A 15,410-nucleotide genomic window follows, 5' to 3' on the forward strand; every position below is an offset into this window, starting at 1 on the left:
TGCCAACTGGGAAGCTGTGAGTGGGATTGTAGAACTCTTACCTAGAGCTTAATCAAAATCCCTGTGAGTTTAACATGTTTCATTGGGAATTGTTGGCTGGGCTAGACTCAGTGCTACTTAATTTTTCTGGTCTCCTATTTCACAGTGGTTGTGATGTGGTGTGGAGTAGGAAGACCTGAGGTCAAAGAGTAGGAATTCAAGCCCTGATCAGCAGATACAACTTTTAAATAGTGATGTTCTTTCTTTGGTAAATGTGGTAATAATGGTAGTAACTAATCAGGGATTAGATTAGATGTAATGATTCAATGAGATCATTTCCATGAAAATGTTTTGTAAACAAAACCCCGGATGAATGCAAAGTACATTTTTGATTGGCTATGGTGGAAACCGATGATAAGCAGCAAAAAGCTAAATGTACTTTCTCATAGAGTCTATTTTTTTAATTAAATTCTTAGGCATTAGATGCAATGTACATTTTAACTCAGCATATTAGTATTTTTCTATTTGTTAGTGATTTATCTTCATAAGGTTTTGAGAACTTTGGTCAAGATTCACATTCTAATACTTCTTCAAATATTATAATAATCATTTTATGTCACATTTCACAGTCATCATTGGCATTAAGAACACAGTTTTGGCCATTAGTAGTTTTTATTCTTTAATAAAATAGAAGGAATGAAGACAATTATCTCTTATACCTAGCATAATATCATATACTTTAAGTGCTTGTGATTATGTTAATTGCATTTCAAGGGGAATTGCTTTGTCATATTAATTTTTAAGAGTGCACTACTAGGGAAAGCACATTATTTAAACTTATGAGATGGCTTTTAGTTTGAGGTCATTAGTGATTCCACATAATTTATCTTAATGGAGCTAAAGAACATCAAATTATCTTTTCTCACACATTCTAAAGTAAAACTTAATTACTCTTATTCCTTTTATTACCTTCAGAGTACGGTAAGCAGATTTAAATTAGCTAATATACTTAAAACACTTTCTCACATGTGTTAAGAGCTATACACCTATTTGATCTTTTGTTTATTCTTATCCCTAATAATTTTAGGACAATACCAGTTGTCAAACTCAAATCATTTTCTGGAACTGCCAATGCCTTCTCTGTTTTGAAATTAAAGAACTAGTGAAATATTTCAATTTCAGAACTCAATCATTACTTTAAGATAATAATTGGAGTGGTACCTTTATAGTATGATCAAAATAGATATCCAAACTATATTTTGATAATTGTCAGAACATTCCTTTTGCCTTTAGCAGGTCAGTGTTACCTTTTATCTAACTCTTTCAAGGCATGCCAAATAGCTCAGCAGATTAAAGTGCCTGCAAGCAGGCACAGCAGCCGGGGGTTTGATCCCTGGGCCTGCTGTGCCAGCCCCGTCCCTTGGGTGCACTGAGACAGCAATTGAGACTGGGTGTGTTCTTGTAATCCCAGCTCTTGGGAGACTGTAAAGAGGTGGATCACTATGAGTCCGATCTAGTAGTGAGACCCTGAACACCCTATAACCCTGCCCTAAGAACAAACAAGCAAAAAGAGCAATGGCAATAAGTTATTTCAACTTTGTTCTCTATCTGCATCACCATGGCCCTGGTAATTCTTTTGTTCACTGTCAATGGTCTTTTCTTTGTTCTGTTTATTATGGACACAACATAAAGCAAACAGAGACTTTGACTGTGTTCTAAAGTGGTGTCTGAGTGGAACCAATGGCTTGAGTGTTGGCTAAGTAGTTGGAGCACCTTTGCTCACTCCCTTTCTGCATACCAAGGCTGACCCAGTCATAAAAGATGAGTTGGGGGTAGTGTGGTCACCTTTGCCTTTCTTTGTCTTCCTCCTTTCTTTTCCCCTCACGATGTGGCTTCCTTTTCTAATATCTTTTGCCATCTGGACTCTAACTTACTAATTCTTATCTTTCTGAAACTGTAAATGCAGTGCAACTAAAATCACTGACCCTTGGACTAGAATGGATTCACACTTATGTGTTGTTTTTCTAAAGAAAACATAATTTAAAGCCTTTTTTTCTCACTATGAGAAGAAACATGTTTCCTTATAGTTAAGGGGACTTAAGGCAATGGTCAGTAAGAGCTGGCAAGCATTAGTTTGCATAGTTTGTGGAGCTGGGGAGAAGATGCTTTCCTTAAGTTCCATAATCAGGATTGAAGCTGCTTGGCTTCCTAGTGCCTTGGACTGTGAGGCTGAAGGAGGCCAGGTGACAGAGCATGCAAGATCGCCCTTCTCATTTTAATGTCTTGATTTACCCCCGACTACTGACTTTCTCATTCTCCTTTTCCTGTTTTTAAAAATCTGCCCTGGGCTCAGATTTCATTATCACATTCTAGGATTGTAAAATCTGCTCCTTGAATTCTTATACTGGTTGCTTGGAGAAACGCTGAGGCTTTTTTTGTCTCCCGAGACCTAGACGTGAAGGCGAGCAGCGTCTGTTCAAGGGATCCCAGATGGAGGCGGCTGCGGCAGAGGATGAGGAAGTGCCTTGTGAGGGAGAAGGAGCGCTTACTTCAAACACTTCTCTTTCAACATTTATTTTACCCCTTAATTCATCCATTCACTCATTCGCTTAGCTATTCAGAGAGATCATTTACTTTGCGAAAATGAGTGCTGAAATAATTTATTCATGCCATGTGATAAATCTTTTTTCAATCTCTACTGCCTTCATCATTTCTAACTGAGGCTTTCTGAATTCATTTTCTGGCATTTCCTCCCATCACCTAATACTGGATTTTCTTCACCACAGCAAAGAGATTAAAAGCTCAGCTCCTGCTAATTCTTACTTGAAGCCAATGCTACTCAATGGTTAATCGCAGTCACCTGGGGGCTTACTGAAATGCAGATGGTTAGGCCCCCTGTATGAGGGTTCCCCAGAGGAAAAGAACCTATGATATAAATGCATTATTATATATTATAATAGATATTATATAAGTATATTAAAGCACTACATGTATATGTAGTACGTATGCATCTATATCGTGTGTCACATACAAAAGAATATGGGATGTGTTAGGCTATATGGTCAGAAGCTGAGAAGTCTCCCAGTAGCCAATGCTAGCAGGAGAATTGGGGGAACCAATAGCTACATGGTCCAAAAAGCTGGAAAGCGCAGAAAAAGAGGGACCACTTCTGTGGCTGAAGTGGGAGGGGAAAGGCATGGGAGCCCCTGAAAAGTCTCTGGTTCAGGTCTATGTCCAAAGACAGAGGAATCTGGACTCGCATTCCATAGGTGATGGCCACAGCCAGGAAACAAGTTGACCTGTTTAGCAAGAGTGGCATGTCTGCATGTGCGCATACATGTGCATGTGCATATGTACATGACTGCATGTGTGTGCTTGTGTGTGTTAGTGTGTTCACATGCACCTGTGTATGTGTGTATGCATGTGTGTGTGTGTCCCAGCCTGTGGTGCTGCCCACATTCGGGGGGGGGTGTCTTTTGCACTCAGGTCCCTGCCCACAAAAGATGCCCTCGTGCTCATACCCAGAAACATGCTTTCCCTGTTTTCTAAGCAATGTCTCAGCTCCTCACGTTAGCTGCTGAGATTCACCACCTAACCGAGGGAGTCTACGGTGCAGCTGCTGCCGAGGGTCAAGGGCTGATGTTTCTAACCACTTCTCAGGCGATGCCCATGTCACGGCACTGGTCTTCCACCGTGGAATGGCTTACTCTGATTGAACAGCACCCGAGTTCACTCTGGGGTCTGCCCTCTGCTGATTCCGTCCTCTTCTACCACCTGCTTTTCCTTCCACTCCAACTGCTGTTTTCTTGGCTCTGCCAAACATATCAAGCTTATCCTCAGGGCCCTTGTGTGTACTAGTCTGTCCTCAGCTGTTTGCATTTCTTAGTTTTCCGCAGGTTCAGGTCTCCCTCAACCATCAACTCCTCAGCAGTGTCCTCCGTTATACAGTCTCAAGCTGTACTCTACCTTGGTCTCCACACGTCATTTTCTGTTGTAGAAACCTCCATAATTTAAAGCACTTATCATTAATTGACATTCTCTTATTTTCTTGTTTGTCATGTTTATTTCTGAATTCCTGTGCTTGCATAAGTGCTTGGCACATGTGAAACACTAATTTTTTTTGTGGGGGGTATTGAGAGGGCAGTGAATAAGTAAATAACCCTCTAGAAGTGTGTTCAGAGATAATGCTTTTGTGGTACCTGGGATGGAACTGGGACTTTGTGCTTGCCAGGCAGGCGCTTATGCCACTGAGCTATATCCCTGGCCCCTAGAGACATTTGTAAAAGCATAGTGAGTATGAGTAAATTAAGGTTGTGAAAGTGAGTATAAAATGAGAGGTTGAAATAATCTCCCCTGCCCCTTAAAGTGGCAAAATTTATCATTCTAGGGCTCAAAGTCCTTCTCTTTATGGTGTACATTACACAGATTTATTTGAATAGCTTCCAATCTATGCTTAATATTCTGCCACTGTATGTCTCTGTTGTAAATTCAGATTAATGTACAAACTATCCTTGTTGGTGGCGACTTGAGAATCTCCGGTCTGCACAGTTTGCTTCCCTCAACCTGAAATCAGTAAGGGGGCAGCAAGCATGCCCACTTTGGGTAGTTTGCTTTTTAACTGAAACTTCTAGAGAATGGATTAGCTTTGGGGGCAATGTAGGGTGCAAAATTGAAGCAGAGTGGGTCACTAGGGTAGGGTACAGTTTTGTAGTTTAAAGGAAATCAGAACTGAGCAGTATCTGTTTATGATGGCTTTTTTTTTCTAATGTTCTTTTTTTTTGACTATTTCTTATGCTTTTGCTTCTGTCAGAGTGTCTTTGCTGTGGAGGTTGTGCTCTGGAGGTGGATGGAGAAGACTTTCCTAGAATTAAAGGCATGTTCTCCTATTGTCATCTTGGGCACGTTACTTAAAATTCCCAAGGTGCAGTTTTCTCATTTTAAAAATGAGAATAGCAACAGAGCGGGGGTGAAATCTTAGAATGCTGAGTCAGATAATTAGATAGGCTCTGCTGTCTAAACGGGGTGCACTGTGTTGGCACCCTAATTAATGTGTTGGCCTAGTTATCGTTACCACTGTGGACACTGACTCTTCTGTGCCTCATTTTTTTTTTAATGTATGTGGTAAAGGGTCTCACTATGCAGCTTGGACTAATAGTGATCCTCCTGTCTCAGCCTCCCCAGCGCTGGGATTATTACAGGCATGCACCAGCACACCAGGACTTGGTTGCCGGCTCAGTGTGACTGGGGCAGGGGCCAGTGTGTGCCTCAGTTTTTAATTCATGATTATTTCCTTTATCTCTTGCTTTCCTTTCTGTTAGCACTGGGCTTCTGAAAGTTAGAAGTCCATTGTTTAACGTTAAGAGTCACACATACTGAGCTCCTATTCTAACTACAATTTCCTTGTGAGTTTCTTCTCTTTTCAATTTTTTTCAACATGAATGTCTATCTGTAGCGTGTCTGACCAAGTGCTCTTCCTCTTGCTTATATTCTATGAGTCCTGCTGCCTGACAGCTCTCACAAATGGATCACCATGGCAGCGCTGATGGGAATTTCTGTAGTAATCTGTCATGGAAAACAAATGATCATTAATATCCCTGAGATATATTGTTCATCAGTTATAGGCTGTGAACAATAAAGCATAAGGAAATTATATTCAGAATAATGCCATTCATTTTATGCTTTTGAGCAGAATGTACATTGCTGTGTTAGTATCGCAGTTAGGACTGTGTTCAAGCTGCACATAGTCTGGGGCATCGTTTCCCATCGTGGTCTAAAATTAACTTCTATTACTGCCATTATCACTGTGGGCCCAGTGTTTGTTTTATGCAGCCAGCCTTCTGCTCTTTTCTTCTTTGACAATTGACAAGAGATTAAGCCAGAATAATATTAACAGAGGGTAAGAAGTAAAATTAAGTGTGGGTGAGTGCTAATTACTCTAGGAAATAAACTTCAGATATATTACTTATTCTTTTGTGGTCAGATTATTATTTTTTTCATTTTAAAGAGGTAAAACCCACAAAATTTCAAAACAAGATAATAAGAGGATAATAATGACTAATACATTGCATAATATTATCTTTAAATTACTCAGAGTATAAGCTATGGACATTTAATCATCAAAACAATATTAGTACAAACCTTTCTTTTCAATGAACTAAGAAAAATTAGTAGTGTAACTATCTTAATTATCTTGTATAGACATATATTTCCTTTATTATTATTGTTTGTTTGTTTTTTTTTTTTTTGCTTTACCTTTCCTTTTTTCTCCTTTCCCCTAGGCCAATTTATCTTCGCTTTTAATGGCATTTGGACTGCTTCCAAAATTTAGCTATTACAAATTGTGCTTCTATAAACATAGGTGCACATACGCACGTGGGGTGTGATGTTAATTCTTCTGAGAAGATACTCAGAAAGGGGATAGCTGAGTCAAATGGGGTGCTCAATCCTAGTTTTTTGATGAATCCACACACTGATTCCCACAGTGGTTGCAGCAGTCTGTACTCCCACCAACAGCGGAGAAGGGTTCCTCTAACCTACTGCCCCACCAGCATCTGTTAGTGGCTGAATTCTTAATAACAGCCATTGTTTCTCGGGTAAGATGGAATCTGAGTATTGTTTTAATGTGCATTTCTCAAGTGACCAGTGACACTAAACAATTTTTCATATGTTTACTTGCTGTTTGTGTTTCTTCTTCTGAGAAACTTACTTTCATTTTAGATGCCCATTTTTGGATTGTGTCTTTAAATTTGAGAGGTCTGATTTTTTTTTTTTTGAGTTCTTTATATGTTCTTGATAGTAATTATTTGTCAGAGGAACAACTGGCAAACATATTTTCTTACATTGTGTGTTGTCTTTTCACTTTACTGGTGTGGAAAAGCTTTTTTTTTTTTTTTTGTTTCAGAACTGGGGATTGAACTCAGGCCCTTGCATTTGCCAGGCAAGTGCTTATTCGACTGAGCCATCTCCCTGGCCCAGAACCTAACGGAAAAGCTTTTTAATAAGATGAGATCTCAGTTGTTGATTCTTTGTGACAGTCTCTGTATGAATGCTTTTTCCTTTTTCATAAAGTCTTTGTCTATACCAATGTCTTTAAGAGTATTACCTATTTTATCTTCCAGAAGATTTAATGTTTCTGTTTTGATATTTATATCTTGGATCTATTTTGAATTTAGTGCATGGTGACAGATATGTGTCCAATTTTAATCTTTGGCAAGTGCAAAGCCCATTTTTCCAGCACCATTTATTAAAGAAGCTTCCTTCCAGTGAGTGTGTTTCACACTTTTGTCAAAGATAAGATGGATGAATATATCTGGAGTTGTTTCTGTATCTTCTAATTGGTTCCACTGATTTTGGGGTCTGTGTTTTTGCCAATACCATGCTGTTTTTATTATGATAGCTTTATAGCATAATTTCAAAACAGGGGTTCTGATGATGCCTCCCTTGCCTTTGTTGCTCAAAATTGACATTGCCAATCTAGGTTTTTTCTGGTTCCAAATGAATTTAGGATTGTTTTCTCTAATTTTATGAGATATGCTATTGGAATTTTGGTTGTAATTGCATAACAGTTTTGGAACTATGGTCATGCACTATATTGGTTCTTCCTACACAAGGGCAAGAGACCTTTCTATTTTCTTATATCCTCTTCAATTTTCTTTTTCAAAGTGCTATAGTTTTCAATATAGAGGTCTTTTACTTCCTTTGTTGTTGATTCCTAGGTATTTCTTTCTTTTCTTTTTGGATGCTATTGTTAAAGGTATTGTTTCCCTAATTGCTCTCTCAGTGAGTTTGTTATTCTTGTATGGAAGAACTATTGATGTTTGAGGGCTGACTTTATCTCCAGCTGTGCTACTGAGTTTGTTTATTAAATCTAGCAGTTTTTTAAAATTGAATTTTTGGAGTCTTCTACATGAAGTATCATGGATCTGCAAATAGTGATAGTTTAACTTCTTCCTTTGCTATTGTTATTCCTTTTATTTCTTTCTCTTTCTCCCTCTTTTTTGTGTTTTAGGGAAAGGTCTTCAGGGAGTTCAGGGTCTCACTACTAGATCGGACTTGTAGTGATCTGCCTGTTTACAGCCTCCCAAGAGCTGGGATGACAGGTGCTTACCACCACGTGCAGTTTCAATTGCTGTCTCAGCACGCCCTGGGGGTAGGGCTGGCACGGCAGGCCTGGGGATCAAACCTCTGTCCCCTGCACCTGCTTGCAGGTGTTTTAATCCACTGAGCTATTTGGCCAGCCCTCTTTCTCTTGCTTAATTGCTCTGGCTATAGTTTCCAGGATTAGGCTGAGTAAGAATGGAATTAGTAGACATCCTTGTCTTGTTCCTGATTTTAGTGTAAAAGCTTTTGAGTTTTGACTGTTTAATGTGATATTGACATTGCTATTGGCTTGTTATAGATGGCTTTTATCAGGTGGAGATAAAGACCATCTATTACAATTTTCTGTAGGGTTTTTATCATGAATGGAAGTTGGACTTTATCAAAAAGCTTTTTTTTGCATATATTGAGATGATATATGATTTTTGTCCTTGGTTCTGTTAATATGGTCTATTACATTTATTGATATATGTATGTTGAACTATCCCTGCATTCCTGAGGTGAATCCCACTTGGTCATAATCTTTTTGATGATTTTCTGCATTCTTTTTGTATCTTGCCGAGATATTTTGCATCTATGTTCATTAGGGAGATTGTCTTATAGTTGTCATTCTTAGTTGAGTTCTTCTCTGGTTTTGATATCAGGGTCATGCTTACTTCCAGAAAAGAGTTTGTGAGTATGGCTTCTTTTTCACTTTCATTAGAGAGTTTGAAGAGTTATGCATTAGATGTTTAATGAAGTTCTTGAGGGATTCAGCAGTAAATCTGTGAAGACCTGGGATTTTCTTTATTTATAGGTATCAAATTATATCTTCAAGTTCATTCAGTGATAATGGGTTATCTAGCATCTTTAAATCTTCTTGATTCAGCTTTAGTAATTCATACATATCTAGGAATTTATCCATGTCTGCTACATGTTATATCTTATTGGAATATAAGTTTTCAAGTCAGGTATAGATGATCTTATTATTTCTGCAGGGTTCATTATAGTTCATCCTTTTCATTTCTAATTGTTTAGATTTTGAGACTTTCCTTTTTTGATAAGATTGGATAAAGGATTGTCAATTTCATCTTGAAAGGACCAGCTTTTCAATTCATTGATTATTTGTTTTGATTTTTAGTCTCCAGTGCATTAATTTCTGTTCTCATCTTTGTAGTTTATTCCTTCACACAAGCTCTTGGCTTAGTCTGATCTTCTTTTCTAGAAGTTTGAGGTTGGCCATTAAGTTGTTTATGTTCACTTTCTCTGTTTTCCTGATATGTGTATTTATTGCTATAAATTTCCCTCTTAGGCTACTTTCATTATGTTCCAGAAGTTCTGGTATGTTATGTGGTCATTATCATATCTTCATAGAAACTGTCTCATTTTTTTTCTTAATTTCAGCTATCACCATTGCATGTTTAAGAAGATGTTGTTTAATTTTCATGTGTTTATAAAGTTCTGTGGTATTTTGGTCACTGTTTTTCAATTTCATTGCACTTGATCTGTTAATAGGCGTGAGATAATTTTAATTCCTTTGCATTAACTTAAGCATATTCTATGAGCTTGTATGTGGTCCATTTTGGAGAATGTCCATGTGCATCTCAGAATGTGTATTCTGATGTTGTGGGGTGGAACATTCTGTAGACATCTTCTTAGTCCATTTGTTCAGAAGTTTGGTTCAGTTCTAATATTTCATTGTTGATGCTTTTGTCTAGTAGATCTGTTTTTCATGACAACAGGATATTAAGATCCCCCAATACAATTATATTAGTATGTATTTAAGTTTTCATGCCCATTATTTGTTTTATATACTTAGTTGTTATCTATCTATCTGTCTATCTATCTATCTATCTATTATACTTTCAGGGGTCCTCTTGTTTCAGCCTCCCAGAGTTGGGATTACAATTGTGTCCCACTGCACCCAGTTTTGGTGGCTGGCTTGACAGGCCTGGGGTGGGACCAGCATGGCATGTGGTATAGGAGATCGAAACTGGTTCCTTGCGCTTGCCAGGTAAACACTTAGATACCTGAGCTATCTCTCCTGACCTGGTGCATAAATATTTCTGACTGTTATCTCTTGCTCTTGGATTGCTCCCTTTACAAGGAAATAGTGACCCTCTTTATCTCTCTTAATCAGTCTTGGTTTAAAATTTACTTTGTCTGCACATAAAAAATCCACCCTTGCTTTTTTCTGGGTTCCATTTGTATGAAGTATTGTTTTCTATCCTTTGACACTCAGTGTATGGATTTCCTTTTGAATTAAATGTGTTTCTTTTATGCAGCATATTGTTGGATCTTGCTTCTTGATCTATTTTGCTCAGTCTGTATTTTTTGATTGGTGAATTGAGACCATTAGCTCTGATGGTTATAACTGGTATGTATTAATTTATTTTTGTCATGCTATTTTCCTTTTGTTGGTTTCCCCTCTTTACCCCCCCCCCCCGATTCCTTCTGTTGGGGTTTATGGAGTTCTAGTCCTTGCTATTCCTTTGTAGAATGTCCTTCAAAACATTTAGGAGAGCTGGCCTGATGGTCATAAATTTCCACAGATGTTGTTTGTCACGGAAGCATCTTAGTTCTCTGCCAGTTTTAAAAGATAACTTGTGAGGTACATCAATATGAATTGAAGGTTGTTTTCCTTTACAACCTGAAATACTTCAGCCTCTCCTTGACTTGACGGCTTGAACTGAGAAATCAGCCTTGATTCTAATGGATTTTGCTTTAATAGATCACTTGTTTCTTTTCCCTAACAGCTTTTATGATTCTATTCTTGTGTTAAATTTCTGCAATTTTGACTATGGCATGTTTGGCTGCAGATTTTCTTTTAATAATGGCTATTTGGAGATCCCTCATTTACCTGCATGTCAAATTATTTTCTCTACTAGGGAAGATTTCTGCTCTGACATTTGTGTTTTTTTAATGTCATTTTTGCTATGTCTTGCAAATTGATTCAAATCAATTTTAAGTTATTCTTCATTGTCTCATCTAGTAACAACTAGATTGATTTCTCATGATCGCTTGTTATTTTAAAGAAATTTTTTTTTATGATCCCTAATCACAAGCCTGTCTTCAATCTCTGACATCTTATCCTCATATTGCCTTATCTTGCTGTGGATACTTACAGTACAATTTTTATTTTCCTGAGCATCATGACTTCTACAAGTTTCTTACACTCCTCTAATTTTTTTGTCTGTATCTGTTCTAGTGTCACCAAGCATGATTTTTGTTGTGGACACTATTTCTGCCATTATCTGAGGAATTATTTTTGATTTGATTTTTTTCTATAACCTCATTCAGTTTTTTTTGTTTGTTTCTACCATTTCAGAGAGGCCAGCTCAGTGGCTTTTGGATTATCTGATCCCATTTTCCCCCTGGATTTTCCTTTGGTGAACTGGATGTCTGGGGTTGCATCTTGTTTAAGTGTCTTCTCATTTTCTCTTTTCTTTTAGTTTAATTCCTATGGTGATGCTTATAAACTGCCTTTAGTGTGTTGCTTTATTGTGTTTATAACCCTTAAGAAATGATACTCCTTCAAGGAATCTTCCAGGTGTAGCTGGTTTTGGGTTTTGAGTCTTTTGCAATTTCCTACCTCTTCAATTTTTGGGGATGAGAAGTTCCTGTCTGCTTGGTCTAGCCCCTGGTTCTTTGGCATGAATTGTGCCAAAGTAAGGGTCATAGTGTTTTCTGTGTCCCTTAGTCAGCTTCAGTCATGGAATTCCAGGAAGAGTAGCTGTTTAGAGCAATTAAGTCACTTTTGGCTCTAGTGATACTATCAGCAATGACAATAGAATCAAACATCTTGCAAGCTGGTGCAGTCCTTTAAGTCTATTGCCCCTCTTTGCTGCTGCACCTTCACACAGAGGCCCCTGGGCCTCCAGCAGTCACCGTGTGTCTGCAGGTTTGAGCCTCTCCTCTTTCAGAGTGAGTTCTGTCTCAGGGAGAAGGCATCGCTGGCTACCTCCTTTGTCTTTGTTGAAACTTCTCTTCTCACTCTCTCTATGGGCTTCATGACGTGCTTCAGATCCTTCCTGGGTCCAGAGGGCCCTCTTCTGTCCTTCCTGTCTTCCTCACCTTGCTATGTGCCAGCACCTGGCTGGTGGTTCTCAGAGAGGCTCTTTCTCTGCTGTTTAAAACCCCACCATCTTTGTGCTCCCCTTTATGGTCAGATTTTGTAGCTGTAAATTATTTTATTTTAAAGTGATTTATCTTCTTTCCCACATATTTATAAAGAACGACTGCCTACTATGTTTGATGTAACATTCTGGGCACTTTACCTCTGATCCCCCCCAATCATGTCTTTCAGAGACTTTTTTCATAGACTTTTTGTACTACATTCATTTTATGGAAGAAGAAATTATGGATAAGGGAACTATATTTTAAAAATGATACTGTTTTTATCAGTGTTTAGTGTCTATATTCCCTACTCCACTTCTTATAGTGTAAGTGCTGTTCTTATGAACTGTGGCAAGTATTTTTCTTCCTCAGTTTATAGGAGTCTGATATTAGTGAGGAATACAACAATGAAACTTTTTCTCCAGTTACATCTAATACCCTAGGATGAATGCACTCTGATATTTGCTTGGACAGATTGCTTTTTTTCCCCAAGAAATTTTAAGGACTATGAAGTCAGTGCAGGCTAGTTTAAAGCTTCAGTCGTAGGTCCAGTTGAACCATTTCCCCTTCCATTTATGTGAGTCAGGTCATGGCTTGAGGTACTTTGAACACAACACAGAGAGGATGTGAGGTGAGTTTTCACTCTTCCAGGCTGCACCGTTCTGGGTCCCTTTCTCTTCTTTATGCTATGTCAGGCAGGAATGAAATAGAAATTGCCAGAAGGCTTTTTGAATTTATGAGTGGTCCAGGGATGGGCCCTCCCTCACAGCTCCTGAAGTCCTCGCACCTGCCCCTATGAACCACACTCCATAGTTTTGTTGGTGGAATTACAGCCCCTGGACTGGAAAGCAGCAGCTGACTATACGGTTCAAGCTCACCTATCTTTGGTGGCATCTCCCTCGTCCATGGAGAAATCGTGTGTCTTGCCTTGCCACATGGTGGGCCTGTAGCTTGCTTGCTTTCTGTTTTGCTTTATTTCTTTTTCTGGTCAGTAACTTTTCCAGAATATTTTCCCTCTACCCAGTCAGCAATGGGCAGATGACTGGGAAGTCACTGCCTCAGCAGATGTTCCCCCACCCCACTCTGTACAAGCTGTAGCTGCTCTTCCTAAGTGGGCTTCTGCAGGCAACGCTTTGCTCCTTCCTTACCTCATACCCAGAGGGAAAAGTACAGCCACATGTTCTTTGAGTCCAGCTCTTCTAAGGCTTTCCAACTCTCTCTTATGTGATTGGTTTAACTCTTTCTAGCCCTCCGCTTCTGTGAACAGTTCTTAGGATGACAGTGGCAGGGTCCTTAGTTGCCTCCTAAATCCTGAAGGCTTTAAGTTCTTCTTGGTTACTGTTTTGGTTCAGGACACTATTTGGCTCCAATTGTCCTTAGCATTGATGCCTAAGCTGTCATTTAAAGGCAACTGGAAAGTCCCAACCACCACAGATGACACCAACATTGTGTCATTTAGTTCTCACAGGAACTGTAGGAGGTACCTTCACGATGTGAGAAAGGAAAGATACACTGGCAGTGATGACGTTGTGAGTACAAGGTCTGACAGAAAATGGTAAGACCATGGCTTCAAATCTACCAGGCTCCAAATGCTTCATGTTTATTTTAAAATTGTCTGCGTACCCTAGTGCCATCTTCTTCACTGTGATAGATGTTAAAGCATGTTTATTTTCAACACAGTCGAGTGACAGCACATCACATTAATACCGTTACTATTTCTTTTTCTGGGGAATTTCCTTATGGAAACTGATTACCAGCAACAATGAAGTATTCAGGTAAGAATGCATTAGCAATACAGAGATGATACATGTTTTGAGTCTCCCCCTTTTTTTGCTTTCATAAACACCTTGGTTTTTTTTTTAGCAGATACCTCCAGTTCTAGAGCCATCCAGGTAATACTGATGGGAATGGTGGTTTATGCAGAAGTGTGTCTAAAGGTTCAGATATTTTAAAATGGATCATGTGTGATTAAATGTGTGTGCATGAATGTATTTGCTGATGACCTCAAAAATATTCCCATGTGCTAACTTTATTTTCTTCTTAGTTATAGGGATGCAGAAAGGAATTTCCACAATATCACTAACAGATGCTCCTATGCGGACCATTCCAACAAAGAGGAGATCGAAGATGTCTCAGGAATTCTTCAGTGTACTGCTAATATACTCGGTACATTCACTACCTACTTTTATGGTTGAAAGAGAAATGAAAGAGAGGAAAGTAAAGATATGAAAGTTTAATATTCTATTCAAGGGTGATTTTGAAAGCATGGCAAATTGAGATCAGGACCTTATCTTCAAGTGATGGACTTTTAACACTCCTGAAGATGTTTGAGTAGAAATTAATTATATGCGTGCCACTTACTTGCAAATTTGAAAATATTATAGTGAGATGCTTTTCTCAGTATACATGATAGTGCTATAAGATTCATATAATCTATACCACTCTGGTCTTTACTCTCTGCTAAAAAGTGGAATCTTTCTTTCACTCAAGGTCATACTCTGTGATTACTGGGTGGTCCTGCTTGGGGCTGAGAGGGGCTGGCTTGTTCTCATGGTGTATTCTGTCATTCAGAAGTCCTCTTAGTGACCTAACCAGTGAGGCTATCTCATCTGCTTAGTTGCTCTCCTCCTGGGGGCTGGGGAAGTAGACACCATGAGGACACCCATGTTCATCTTCTGGTTTCTGTATGCTCTTAATGGGTAAAAGTACTGTTACGACCCACATGGAATGACACAACCTTATCTACTTGTAAACTGTTCTGTAGAGCTGTCTGAAGGCGTTGGTGTGTGAGAGCTTCTTTGTATCCACAGAAAAGGGATCATGGCAAGAATATTTTTTGCTCTAATGTCTTTTTTTTTCCTTTCCATGTCTTTTTTTCCCATAATTTTATTGATAAACAAATAGCTATGAGACAGTTTCAAATCAAATGGGTAGGACAGTTTCAATAACTAACACATTGCATACATTCTTCCTAGTGGTTAATTGCTGTACAAGATGTGGATATGATATCCTATTTACAAACACCACCAGAACAAATCACTCTATTCATTAAGAAAATGTAACTATATATCTATCCTACCCACTTTGAATACACAGATACAAAATGGACATTCATTTGTATACCCTTTTTTTTTAAATTCCGTGATTTGAATATTATAGGTGTGTAAACTCAGCAAAATATCCTAAAAAAGTCCAGTAGTCCATAATAGTATTGGGTCTTCTGCTTGACTGGCAATGTC

General features: G+C 38.6%; 1 protein-coding gene across 1 annotated transcript in view; it reads left to right on the forward strand.

Annotated features, from left to right (window-relative positions):
* The window catches only part of Gucy1a2 (guanylate cyclase 1 soluble subunit alpha 2), a 358,773-nt gene that overhangs the window by 35,305 nt on the left and 308,058 nt on the right, over positions 1 to 15,410 (forward strand). The window contains exon 3 of the mRNA XM_004626131.3: positions 14,216 to 14,337. The gene's annotated coding sequence lies outside the window, so the exon portion shown is untranslated. The remainder of the gene's footprint in view (positions 1 to 14,215; positions 14,338 to 15,410) is intronic.

This window comes from Octodon degus, unplaced genomic scaffold (assembly GCF_000260255.1).
Source record: "Octodon degus isolate 3935 unplaced genomic scaffold, OctDeg1.0 scaffold00012, whole genome shotgun sequence".
Lineage (NCBI taxonomy): Eukaryota > Metazoa > Chordata > Mammalia > Rodentia > Octodontidae > Octodon > Octodon degus.